Source organism: Triticum dicoccoides, chromosome 3B (genome assembly GCF_002162155.2).
Source record: "Triticum dicoccoides isolate Atlit2015 ecotype Zavitan chromosome 3B, WEW_v2.0, whole genome shotgun sequence".
NCBI classification, from domain to species: Eukaryota; Viridiplantae; Streptophyta; class Magnoliopsida; order Poales; family Poaceae; genus Triticum; species Triticum dicoccoides.
In genome coordinates, this window is record NC_041385.1 from 860,503,506 (window position 1) to 860,516,232 (window position 12,727).

Sequence of the window (12,727 nt, forward strand, 5' to 3'; positions counted from 1 at the left end):
TGCCCCTCCCCTCCCCGCCTCCCACTCCCCTCGCCGCCGCCTCCTCCTTCCTCCAGCACTACGTCTCCAACCTCGCCTCTCGCTTCGCCGCCCCGCGCTCGCCGCCCCGCACTCTGGTCTCGAGAGTGCGCGTCCCTCCTCTCCCGTCCTCTCCTCCTCTTCCCCCGAAGCAGAGTGCACGTCCCTCCTCTCCGCCCGGATCGCGGTGGCCGCCGCCGCCGACTCCAAGATCGACAACCTCCGTGACGCCGTCGCCAAGCTCGGCGAGATCAGGTGCCCCGCCCGACCACTTCCCTCCGCCAGATCTAGCGGCCAGTAGGTGCCCACTCCGCTCCCGCTCACCTGTTTTTTCTGCTCTGTTTTGTCGGTGATGACGCAGCGAGAACGAGAAGGCCGGGTTCATCAGCCTCGTCTCGCGCTACCTCAGGTAATAATGCGAATCTCCCCCGCCTCTATGGTTACGCTTGTCTCCGACGATCTGCTACTTGCTGGTGGGTGGTTTTTGACGGTTGCGCTGGGTGGTGTGTCCTGCAGCGGCGAGGCCGAGCAGATCGAGTGGAGCAAGATCCAGACCCCCACCGATGAGGTGGTGGTGCCCTACGACACCCTCGCGCCCCCTCCCGAATGTACCATTTTGTCTCGGATGCTTCTTCCTGTGGTCGATTCGATTCGATTCGAATGTTCACTCAGTGTGTGTCTCTGTTTGTGTGAACGCTGAATGCTGGATCGTGTGTGTGCTGCAGATCTTGACGCCATGAAGGCGCTGCTCGACAAGCTCGTGGTGCTCAAGCTCAATGGCGTCCACAGCACCACCATGGGCTGCACCGCATGAAGCTCTCTGGGCCACCAATGAGGTCCGTGCCAAGTCCAAGTTCTGGTCAGTCTCCTTCCCCGACCGACCTCGCGGCGCCATGGCTTCGATCTTCTTTGGCAGTTTCATGGGGCTTATGTGCTTGCTTGTTTGATTTGGGCGCAGGTACTTCCTGAGGAAGCTCAAGAAGGCGAAGAAGGCCAACGGGGTATATCACTTTCCTCTACTCATCATGATAAAGGGAATGCAACTTTACCTGTGTTTGCTCGGGACCAACTGCTGTAGTAGACACTTCTGAATTTGTCAGGAACATGAACTGTTTGTAGTTCCTAATTTAAGCCTGCGATCTGTGATGTCTAGCCATTTCATTTTGTAGTTTATATCTGATAAGCAATTGCAGTACGAGGATCGTGCTTTTCATGAGACATGGGTGCACTTCTGTACTAGTATAGTTGCCACTTGTGTGAAATCTCAGATCTAGTTAGGCCATTATCATGCTTTACATAGTCATTTAGTGGTCCAATGTTGCATTGCATCTCCGGACTTGCATTATTGACGAGGGTGTATTTGGTCTGGGGATCCATTAAAAAGGGAAGCATAAATATTCTGTCTGCCACCAAATTCTTTGTGGCTTTCGTACTGCAAACATAGGACCGGGATGTTATTTGTGTGAGCAATCAGAAGGAAGCAATAAAACATGTTGTCTTGTGTACATTTCACCATCCATTGATCATTATTTTTATATCATCATCTTATTAACGTGACCAAAACTTACTCTTGTTCTTGCCCTTGCAGACAACTGCGTGATCGAAATTAGCTTCAGTTTTGCTAGGATGTGTAATTGTGTTTGTAGATAATAGTATTGATATGTTGATCTGCTTTATTCCTGATGTGGTAGTAGAAATAAGATAGATAGATTGGACAATGTTATGGCTTTGATTTTCCTAGGTTGTAGTTTGTTACATATCGTGTTAGGTTGTATTGTATAATCTGCATTATAAGTGTGGTTTCTAATGTGCTTAAGCTAGATTAATGCATCAACCTGACATGTTACAAACCTTGAGCCAGAACCTATGACATCTCATTTTAAATGGTAATCATTGTTGTTAAAATGCTACTGTTTGATTTGATACAAGTATGTGCCCCCAACTGCTGTATAGTTGTATCCATATTTGTTTTGTACAAGTATATGACGAGCTGATGAACCAGCTACATACCCACTATTTCTGCATACCCACTGCTGTATAGTCATTATGCTGCATATGTTTCCAACTCCACTATTTCTATTTTTCTTTATCACCTTATCCAACATTGTAGATTCCTGTATTGATGCATGCCAACTATGAAAAGATCTTGTATTAAGCTTTAGTTGGCTGTTAATTATGTTGTGTTAGTTGCTGACTAACAACGGCCTATGGCGACTGGGCATTAGAAACACAATTTGTCTGTATGTAATCTAACTTGCAGTGTGTGTGTGGCATGCAGGGAGGTGGTGATCAGGTGAACAACATATGCCTGGAAGACCTCTGGCCCAGCTCAACTCCATCTCCATGCACCTCGGCGAGATCGTCGGTAATGGACGCCGCCTGCCTCGTATCATTCTTTCTGGATAACATTCTAGTGTGGCAACATTTAGTAATTTACAGCTCCCTGTTCATGGTGCTATGAAAACTCTGAAAATTGGTACTTTAGTCAAATGTGCTTTCCTTTCTAAACAACTGTGCACCTCGCTGAGATCGTCTTACCTGGCATTCATTCTACTACACACTATTCAGTTATGATCTAAAAAAACACAATTCAGTTAACTTATACTTTATCTTTTAGATTTGTAGCTTCAAACCTGGAAAAATGGACATGTAGCTTCTACTTTTGAACAAAGTAAAATGCAATGCACATAGATAGACATGCATCATAGGCAGTACTTGTTTCTTAGTTAGCTCAGCGTAATCTGTTGTTTAATCCAAATTGTGTTATCAAAAGTTGTGCAGAATGTGTTCTGGTCTTGCTTCATGGATCAGTTTTCTCATAAAACTAATGTGCCTGGACAACAGTTTGCTCCACTAATGTTATATCTCTCTCATTGTAGGATGGCAAGTTGTGGCAGCTGGAGCATGTCGCATAAGAGAGAGCAATGAAATCCATTGTACTGTTCCGTTAAAAAAAGTACATTGTGCTGTTATGATAGTAGCAGATGTGACATCATTTTCATATTGTATATTCCTGTGTAAGGAAATGTATTCCTGAGATGATTTTTTGTGTTATGTAAACCTGGGAGATATTTTCTTTTTGTGTTATGTAAAGCTGGGAGTTTTCCTAATTTGAATGAAATAATGTTGGATGTATGTGTGTGATTGGGCTAAAGTCTGCTTGGGCCAAACTGGACAAATAATTGGGCTGAAACAGGCCACATACCAACAAGCATCGAACAATTTCAAAAATGAAATGAAAAGTCTTACAGAAAAAAGAAATGGACTGCAAAAAGCTCGAGGGCCTCAAAAACTAACAAGGCTGAATTGTTGGGTTGGCCCATGAAGCCGATAAAAAATTGACAGAAAAATATATAAAAAGGCCGAATTGTTGGGCTCGGCCCATGTAAAACGCCGAACCGGACTGGGTTGAATCTTTTGCCACATCAACTTGCCATGCTGGATGCCTACGTGGCCTGGGGAGGTTGCTAGTGACCAAAACACCACAGTGGACATATTTTGGTCATAAACGTCTTCGACCATTCTATAAGAAAGGTCGCTATAGTCAGTTTATGACCGCCAGCTTTTGACCTTCTGTTTTTGGTCACAAAAAGGTCGCAAATGAAAAACCATGACCTTTCAGTGACCAATAGTGGTGGTCACAAGTTGACATATTTCTTATAGTGTGGCGGGGCTGTGCGGGACGACTGTCGCATGCTGGAGCCTGGTTGGTGTCGGTGCTTCCACCGATGGTCGTTCCGTGCTGCAAGCGGCAAAGGCGTTGCTGAAGCCAGCGACACACGATGCTGAAACCAGTGATCCATCCTGCTGGAACCAGTAATCTATCGTGGTGTGACCAACGACCACTGGCGTTGCCACCCCGCAAAGAATGCGGCCATGGCGTGTTGTAGCCGGCGGTGCCAAATGTTGCGACCGGCTGCGACATATGCTACAACCACGGCTTGAAGATGCTAGACTCAACAGCTCACGGTGTTGCGACTGCCGATAGAGATGATGTCAATTTTTGTTGGAACTACTTTTTTTTTCTAGAACTGGCCCCAATTTTTGCTACCACCATCTTCGGTTTTGCTGGAACCAGCCCAATATTTTTACCACGTCTTATTTTTGTTGGAACCAGACTTTGGAGATTGTTGGATCTGTCGCATAATTTCAATCCTACCACCCGTGTTAGCTGCGAACGACATCGTTATCTCCACTGATGCTGCAACCGGGGGCGGGCAGCATCGGCGATGAACATTGTTGCGGTAGGCGCGTCGAAGCTACCTAGGATGCAACAGGGAGGCGGCGAAAAAGTTGCTACAAGCGTCGGAGCGTCGGGGGCGAGACAAACAATCGAGGGAGGCATGCCCAGCCACCGGGCATGTGGGAGAGGAACGGGCACTGCGCAACGCGGGGGGGGGGGGCGTGATGTTTTTTCCTTGTACTAGAGTGAAAGAGTCGATGTGTACAGGTGGGGAGGAGGGGAAGCAATCGAAATACTACGCACGCATGGATCCCACGGATGCATGGCCACCAGCACAAATTTGAACCACAAAACCAAATCGGTTGTGCTAATTAATCTCATTCGCCCGAGATTTATTATACAATTTGAGTGTCCTATGTGTTTGTCGCTGATGTAGGCAAACCCTATTTGCTGCTGCAGGCGCCCGTTATAGGATACTCCGGTCACTCGTCGTATACTCCTGGCGTAGCATTTCTTCGCCATCGATGATCTATGTACCTGCATCGTCACATATGTCGATAATATGCACCAAATATAGTTGAGCAACAGAAAGAGATGGAGTTGGCAAAAATAGAAGCAACATATCATATGCATAAATTACAAAGTTCATCGTACCCAAAATGCCCTAACTAGAGTGATCTTCGCTAGTTGAGGAGGACAGTTTAATTACATCACAAATAAAGTTTCATCGTGCATAACTCAAAGTTTGGTCATAGTGAAGGTATGGACTAAACAGACACATTTTCATATATCATCAATCACTACAACATGTCGTGCCATCCATCCAAGTCAAGGAGATAGTCCGCGAGCGCAGTGAAAGGCTTCAGGTCGAGACACTGAGCGCCTACACGTGTTCAGACATCATCCCGCGACATTTGCCCTTCTTCGTAGAACATCTCTGTTTTTTCGAGGACCTCCTTCATGATGATTTGGGCTAGTTCACGCTCAATGTGATAGAACTTAGTTCAGGGTCGATGATCGAGGATATCTCCTAGTTTCTTTGCACATTGCAGAATATTGGCATCGCCGAATCTAGGTGACATGCGAAGGTTCTGCTGATCCCGTCTGTACTCCAGCATGTGGTGGAGGACAAAGAATCCATCAATGAGAGTACCACTCGGTTGCTGGATGCAGCAGAAGTCGGTCTTATGGACGAAGGCGGGCGCGCGGTTTCTTGTCTTCTTGAGTGTGATCTCTCCACCCCATAGGTCGTAGCTAAAGATAGCACTGTCGAGAATAGACTTGATGTGGGTGTAATCCTTTTTCTTCATCTTCTTCGATGAGTCCAAGTAAAGAGCGTAGGAGAATCGTGTGTAAAGGATGATGAGGACGACGCTCCTGTCACTGCACAAAATAGGTACAGCTCAAATTAGCCTCCACACATGCAAATGAATGATTGAAATCGAAGGAAGGATATCCGCGGATGACTTACATGGGATGATAAGGCACAAGAATCGTCTCCTTGTCCTTATTGCCAACAATGAAATCGGTGATGTAGTTACTCGCGTATTCACGGTGCTTTGGGCAGACTAAAGAAGCCCTCATGCATGATGTATGGGTCAGCGACACAGATATAAGGTATCTGCTCAATCTTGATGATGCAGTTCATGTACAGGGCAAAATGGTGGAGAAACGTAAAATCCAGCTTTTCCAAGTGAAACATATCAAAGATGTAATCAAACTGAAGGAAGAATTTTTTCATGGGGAATGCGTTGACGTACAACCTTTGATGCGCACATTAACCACATACAACGGGTATCCTAGATTTTCGGAGGTGATCAGCTTTTCTCTCTCCATAGCACATCGTCATGAAGTCTCCTTAGATTGCCGTATATGGCCTCTACCGCTGCCTTAAGAAGGAATGGATCACCGGGGATATGGCATTTCGCCGCACCAATGATAGGTATACGGTCTTCAATCCGAGGTTGTTGAGGCGGCTGGCTCATAGAAGCAGCTTTGCATTTCCTCGGTCTCTTCCTATGCTTCTTTGCTAAGTCAGCCTATAATACGTTCATCCGCTGGCAATTCAGGCACCGACTCATCATGCTCAAACCCTGAGTACTCATACTGCTAAACCATCAATCTTCCGTCGTCATAGGCGCCAGTATTGAGATACTGTAGAGTGTCATCATCATCATCATCGATGGCATCGATATCATGCATTGCTTCTTTGACGACGGCTATATCTGTTGGAAATATGCCCTAGAGGCAATAATAAAATGGTTATTATTATATTTCCTTGTTCATGATAATTGTCTATTGTTCATGCTATAATTGTGTTATCCGGAAATCGTAATACATGTGTGAATACATAGACCACAACATGTCCCTAGTGAGCCTCTAGTTGACTAGCTCGTTGATCAATAGATAGTCATGGTTTCCTGACTATGGATATTGGATGTCATTGATAACGGGATCACATCATTAGGAGAATGATGTGATGGACAAGGCCCAATAGTAAGCATAGCACAAGATCGTGTAGTTGGTTTGCTAGAGCTTTTCTAATGTCAAGTATCATTTCCTTAGACCATGAGATCATGTAACTCCCGGATACTGTAGGAGTGCTTTGGGTGTACCAAACGTCACAACGTAACTGGGTGACTATAAAGGTATACTACAGGTATCCCCGGAAGTGTCTGTTGGGTTGACACGGATCAAGACTGGGATTTGTCACTCCGTATGACGGAGAGGTATCTCTGGGCCCACTCGGTAATGCATCATCATAATGAGCTCAATGTGACCAAGTGGTTGGTCACGGGATCATGCATTACGGTACGAGTAAAGTGACTTACCGGTAACGAGATTAAACGAGGCATTGGGATACCGATGATCGAATCTTGGGCAAGTAACGTACCGATTGACAAAGGGAATCGTATACGAGATTACCTGAATCCTCGACATCGTGGTTCATTCGATGAGATCATCGTGGAACATGTGGGAGCCAACATGGGTATCCAAATCCCGCTGTTGGTTATTGGCCGGAGAGCTGTCTCGGTCATGTCTGCGTGATTCCTGAACCCGTAGAGTCTACACACTTAAGGTTCGGTGACGCTAGGGTTGTAGAGGTATTAGTATGCGGTAACCCAAAAGTTGTTTGGAGTCCCGGATGAGATCCCAGACGTCACGAGGAGTTCCGAAATGGTCCGGAGGTGAAGATTTGTATATAGGAAGTCCAGTTTCGGCCACCGGGAAGGTTTCGGGGGTCACCGGTATTGTACCGGGACCACCGGAAGGGTCCCGGGGGTCCACCGGGTGAGGGCACCTATCCCGGAGGGCCACATGGGCTGAATTAGGAAGGGAACCAGCCCCTGGTGGGCTGGTGCACCCACCTTGGGCCTCCCCCTGCGCCTAGGGTTGGAAACCCTAGGGGTGGGGGCGCCCCACTTGACTTGGGGGGCAGGTCCCCTCCTTGGCTGCCCCCCCCTTGAGATTAGATCTCTAGCCCCCCCCCCCAGGGCCCCTATATAAAGACGGGGGGAGGGAGGGCAGCCGCACCCTAGTCCATGGCGCCTCCCTCTCCCCCCGTAACACCTCTCCCGCTCGGTGAGCTTCACGAAGCCCTGCCGAGATCGCCGCTACTTCCACCACCACGCCGTCGTGCTATTGGATCTCCATCAACCCCTTCTTCCCCCTTGCTGGATCAAGAAGGAGGAGACGTCTTCCCCAACCGTACGTGTGTTGAACGCGGAGGTGCCGTCCGTTCGGCACTAGGATCTTCGGTGATTTGGATCACGACGAGTACGACTCCCTCAACCCCGTTCTCTTGAACACTTCCGCTCGCGATCTACAAGGGTATGTAGATGCACTCCTCTCTCTCGTTGCTAGATGACTCCATAGATTGATCTTGGTGAAGCGTAGAATTTTTTTATTTTCTGCAATGTTCCCCAACAGTGGCATCATGAGCTAGGTCTATGCGTAGTTTCTATGCACGAGTAGAACACAATTTTGTTGTGGGTGTAGATTTTGTCAATTTACTTGCCACTACTAGTCTTATCTTGTTTCGGCGGCATCGTGGAATGAAGTGGCCCGGACCGACCTTACACGTACGCTTACGTGAGACAGGTTCCACCGACTGACATGCACTAGTTGCATAAGGTGGCTAGCGGGTGTCTGTCTCTCCCACTTTAGTCGGATTGGATTCGATGAAAAGGGTCCATATGAAGGGTAAATAGAAATTGGCATATCACGTTGTGGTCTTGACGTAGGTAAGAAACGTTCTTGCTAGAACCCTATTGCAGCCACGTAAAAACATGCAACAACAATTAGAGGACGTCTAACTTGTTTTTGCAGCATATGCCTTGTGATGTGATATGGCCAAAAGGATGTGATGAATGAATTATATGTTATGTATGAGATTGATCATGTTCTTGTAATAGGAATCACGACTTGCATGTAGATGAGTATGACAACCGGCAGGAGCCATAGGAGTTGTCTTTATTTATTGTATGACCCGCCTGTCACTGAATAAGACGATGTAATTACTTTACTTCTTAGCTAAACCGTTAGCCATAGTAGTAGAAGTAATAGTTGGCGAACAACTTCATGAAGACACGATGATGGAGATCATGATGATGGAGATCATGGTGTCATGCCGGTGGAGAAGATGATCATGGCGCCTCGAAGATGGATATCAAAGGAGCAATATGATATTGGCCATATCATGTCACTATTTGATTGCATGCGATGTTTATCATGTTTTCGCATCTTATTTGCTTAGAACGACGGTAGTAAATAAAATGACCCCTCATAACAATTTCAAGAAAGTGTTCCCCCTAACTGTGCGTCGTTGCGAAAGTTCGTTGTTTCGAAGCACCACTTGATGATCGGGTGTGATAGATCATAACGTTCACATACAACGGGTGTAAGCCATATTTACACATGCAAAAACACTTATGTTGACTTGACGAGCCTAGCATGTACAAGACATGGCCTCGGAACACAAGAGACCGAAAGGTTGAACATGAGTCGTATAGAAGATACTATCAACATGGAGATGTTCACCGATGATGACTAGTCCATCTCACTTGATGATCGGACACGGCCTGGTTAACTCGGATCATGTATCACTTAGATGACTAGAGGGATGCCTAATCTGAGTGGGAGTTCATTAAATAATTTGATTAGATGAACTTAATTATCATGAACTTAGTCTAGAAACCTTTGCAAAATGTCTTGTAGATCAAATGGCCCATGCTCATGTCAACTTCAACTTCAACGCGTTCCTAGAGTAAACCAAGCTGAAAGATGATGGCAGCAACTATACGGACTGGGTCCGGAACCTGAGGATCATCCTCATAGCTGCCAAGAAAGCATATGTTCTAGAAGCACCGCTAGGTGAAGCACCCGTCCCAGCGAACCAAGACGTTATAAACGCTTGGCAGTCGCGTGTTGATGATTACTCCCTCGTTCAGTGCGGCATGCTTTACAGCTTAGAACCGGGGCTCCAAAAGCGTTTTGAGCAACACGGAGCATATGAGATGTTCGAAGATCTGAAAATGGTTTTCCAAGCTCATGCCCGGGTTGAGAGATATGAAGTCTCCGACAAGTTCTACAGTTGTAAGATGGAGGAAAATAGTTCTGTCAGTGAGCACATACTCAAGATGTCTGGGTTGCACAACCGCTTGTCCCAGCTGGACATTAACCTCCTAGACGAGGCGGTCATTTACAGAATCCTTCAGTCACTCCCACCTAGCTACAAGAGCTTTGTGATGAACTACAATATGCAGGAGATGGTGAAAACTATTCCTGAAATATTTTCAATGCTGAAATCAGCGGAGGTGGAAATCAAAAAGGAACATCAAGTGTTGATGGTCAATAAAACCACTAGTTTCAAGAAAGGCAAGGGTAAAAAGAACTTCAAGAAGGACGGCAAGGGAGTTGACGCGCCCGGTAAGCCAGTTGCCGGGAAGAAGCCAAAGAATGGACCCAAGTCTGAGACTGAGTGCTTTTATTGCAAAGGGAACGGTCACTCGAAGCGGAACTGCCCCAAGTACTTCGCGGATAAGAAGGCCGGCAACACAAAAGGTATATGTGATATACATGTTATTGATGTGTACCTTACCAGTACTCGTAGTAGCTCCTGGGTATTTGATAACGGTGCGGTTGCTCATATTTGTAACTCAAAACAGGAGCTGCGGAATAAGCGGAGACCGGCGAAGGACGAGGTGACGATGCGCGTGGGGAATGGTTCCAAGGTCGATGTGATCGCCGTCGGCACGTGATACGTCTCCAACGTATCTATAATTTTTTATTGTTCCATACTATATTATTATCTGTTTTGAATGATTATGGGCTTTATTATACACTTTTATATTACTTTTGGGACTAACCTATTAACCGGAGGCCCTGCCCATATTGCTGTTTTATGGCCTGTTTCAGTATTTCGAAGAAAAGGAATATCAAATGGAGTCCAAACGGAATGAAACCTTCGGCAACGTGATTTTTTGAAAGAATATCATCCTGGAGACGTGGACTTCATGTCAGAAGATACTCGAGGACTCCACGAGATAGGAGGGCGCGCCCCCCTGTCTCGTGGGCCCCTCGAACACCCCCCGACTGACTTCTTTCGCCTATATAGTCCCATGTACCCTAAAAACATCCACAGAGAAGATAGATCGGGAGTTCCGCCGCCGCAAGCCTCTGTAGCCACCAAAAACCTCTCGGGAGCCCTTCCCGACACCCTACCGGAGGGGGGATCCATCACCGGTGGCCATCTTCATCATCCCGACGCTCTCCATGACGAGGAGGGAGTAGTTCACCCTCGAAGCTGAGAGTATGTACCAGTAGCTATGTGTTTGATCTCTCTCTCTCGTGTTCTCTCGCGTGTTCCCTCTATGGCACGATCTTGATGTATCCCGAGCTTTCCTATTGTAGTTGGATCTTATGATGTTTCTCTCCCTCTACACTCTTGTGATGAATTGAGTTTTCCCTTTGAAGTTTTCTTGTAAGCAATGATGATTGCATTTTACCAAAAAGCTAGAGGTTGCTCAAAATTGTCAATGTAGTGGGCTACTAAACTTGTTTGTTGTATCTTTTTTAGAAGTTCTACAGCTTCATGTACATTTGCTTAAGAGAATCTATCGGCTACCATATTTTTGAGCTAGTTAGACACCCTCCCCTGAACAAGTCCTGTAGCCAAATTAACCAACTGTTCATTACGGGTCCCTGACTTGTCTCTACTACAAAAAAACGTAATTTCCCCTCCAATAAGGCTACATCTATGTAAGTTATAAATGTAAACTTACGTTCTTTCTTCACTCAACCAATCAGCCTCCCCCTGATTTTAATGGGATGGACCAGGCGTGTTTTTTCTTCCAATTAAATTTTGCCAAGCCGTCCCACACGTAAAATTACGTTAGAAGTCTGCGTAGATGTAGCAAAGCTCATTTTCCATCTCCCGTCTTTTGTCCCGAACTGCCCCACCCTTCGTCAAACCTCCTCCTACGACCCCCCACACCTCCACCGATTATCTTTCCTCCTTCCACCAGTTTTCTCTCCTATCAGGTTGGATACGTCTGATTCTCTTAATTAATCCAATAATTAATTGCTCCCGATCTTATTTGAGATAACCCATAGTAAAGGCGGTGATCGATCACATCTTTTCGATGCTATTTGAATGACTGTGAGTAAAGACAGTGATACGGTCACATCTTTTTGATCTTATATGTGTGAATTGGGAGTAAATCTTCTCTAGGTACAAATCTATATATAAAGATAACATCATGTATTCTTCTGGACGCCAAAACATAAACAAGAAAAAGAAGCTTGCATTGATCTTATGGAGCGGAAAACTATTCTTCTTTCCCTTTTTGTGCTTTTGCAGCTAGGAAATTCTACTCATGCTGGTACGAAATTGTTCTCCCATTCCCTATGTATGATTCCTTTCCAATGCCACCCAGAGTAAATTAGTATTATCAGCTGACCTGCATGGATTTCCTTATAACTTTCTCAATTTGGACTTGTTTTAATGATGTATATTCGTGTCTACAGAAATGTGTGAAGTGCACGTTCCTTACTCCAGCATTATGTGCATAGAATTAGGCTGCCAGAATGCCTGCCGAGATTCCTGGGGAGATCACACCAAGAAAGCTTATTGTGTACCTGTCAACGCTTCCCTTTGGAGTTGTCATTGCATAGTATGCAATGACTAGAATTTTTCTACTCCATCATGTTGAACAATGTACAATGATGTGATGCAGTAATAAAATATTCGTGCAAGATGCATTTGAGAATCTATATTGAGCATACATTTTTGGTGCACTTGTGATTTGATTTCATTTTGTTTACTGTTATCTTAGGTTTGATGATTTTGTGTTTGCATTATTTGTGCTCGTAAGTTGTGAAATAACCGTTTGTAACACGAATGAACAAAACTTACTATATCTGCACTCCTAGCTCTGGAGCTCCAAGGATAGCCCTTTCTTGGCACAAAACTAGACCCAATTTTCGTCGTTATCGCTTGTGCAACCGTCCTCTTTATTCCTTAGT

At 45.6% G+C, this 12,727-nt stretch overlaps 2 long non-coding RNA genes across 2 annotated transcripts; both read left to right on the top strand.

Moving 5' to 3' along the window:
* Positions 1-182: 182 nt before the first annotated feature.
* LOC119282750 lies at positions 183-616 on the top strand. Its single transcript, XR_005138854.1, has 3 exons — positions 183-273; positions 380-427; positions 535-616. It is a non-coding gene; the product is annotated as an uncharacterized LOC119282750 (long non-coding RNA).
* Positions 617-11,975: 11,359 nt separating this feature from the next.
* LOC119282751 lies at positions 11,976-12,475 on the top strand. Its single transcript, XR_005138855.1, has 2 exons — positions 11,976-12,084; positions 12,230-12,475. It is a non-coding gene; the product is annotated as an uncharacterized LOC119282751 (long non-coding RNA).
* Positions 12,476-12,727: the final 252 nt, after the last annotated feature.